Raw genomic sequence first — 1232 nt, 5'->3', positions numbered from 1 at the left:
TTTTTTTTTTTTTTTTTGTCATGAGGGAGATGTACTTATAAATAGGTTAGAGGTGGGGAGATATTTGAAAAAACAAAACAAAATGATTAAAAGAATTTTTTTTTAAAAGAGGTAAAAAACTTATTATATCAAGGATTTGAGGTAATTTCATTTTTTTTTTCAAATCTCTAATTAACATTTATAAATTCTATATGAAATCCAAAATTATTAGATTAGATATTTGTATAAGTTCTCCCTAATTCCAGTTTATCGGAAAATATGAATTTTATCAATAAAATCTATCAAATGGATTTCGTGGCGTTTGGATGAAAAAACAATGAATTCAAATAATACATGCTATGATGGTATTTGAAACTTAAAAAATAATTACTTCACATTTTTAAAAATAAAATCAAACTGTTTGAAATAAAAAAGATTAAAATTTTTTTTGAAAAATAATTTTTTAAAAACTTTTATATATTTTATATATTTCATAAAAAGATAAAATATCAAATTCTAGTAATTTAAAAATCAAAATATTATTTTAATAAATATTTTAAATGTAAAAGGTTTTTTTCAAAAACTTTGAATTTTTTTCAAACCTTGAAATTTGTAGTAAATTTTTAAGATATTTTTTAGATTTACTCAAATCTCAAATTTTCTTGAATTTACTCAAATCTCGGGGTTTTTTAAATTTACTCAAATCCTTTTGTTATATATTCACCTCTTGCTACATAAATTACATGTATGCAAAAAAAAAAAAAGAGTTGTTGACATTATATTTATCTCAACTACTTCAACCTGCAGTGATATTCTTAGGTTTAATTTAGAGTTTAGATGTGATACCATTGCCCAATATTGGTTAAAACAATAACGATTGTCCAATCTTCTACCAGAATATGTTTGAAGATTAAATGATTATCGCTCGTAATTAAACGTTAACTAGCCACACAAAATATCATATTTTGCTACTAAAAGATTGACTAGTAAAAGTTAAGATGAATAGAAGTAGATTCGTCTGAATGTGCACGGAGGATGAAACAGCTGTGAGGTTGTTTTGTCACTGTGGTTTGCGTTTGCATGTTAAGGGTTCAAACAGTTGTCGTCTATGGCTCCTCGTCCTCTTCTCAGGTATTGCTTACCCTTTGTCCTATCCCCGTCGCTGCAAGGTGGTGTTGCTATGGCTGTGTGTGTTCATGAGCATTTCAGTACCGCATCGCTAGTTGTTCTCTCGTTTCTCAAACGGGTTTCGA

The sequence above is a fragment of the Brassica oleracea genome, chromosome C5 (assembly GCF_000695525.1).
Source record: "Brassica oleracea var. oleracea cultivar TO1000 chromosome C5, BOL, whole genome shotgun sequence".
Lineage (NCBI taxonomy): Eukaryota > Viridiplantae > Streptophyta > Magnoliopsida > Brassicales > Brassicaceae > Brassica > Brassica oleracea.
This window is presented reverse-complemented; position numbering follows the sequence as displayed.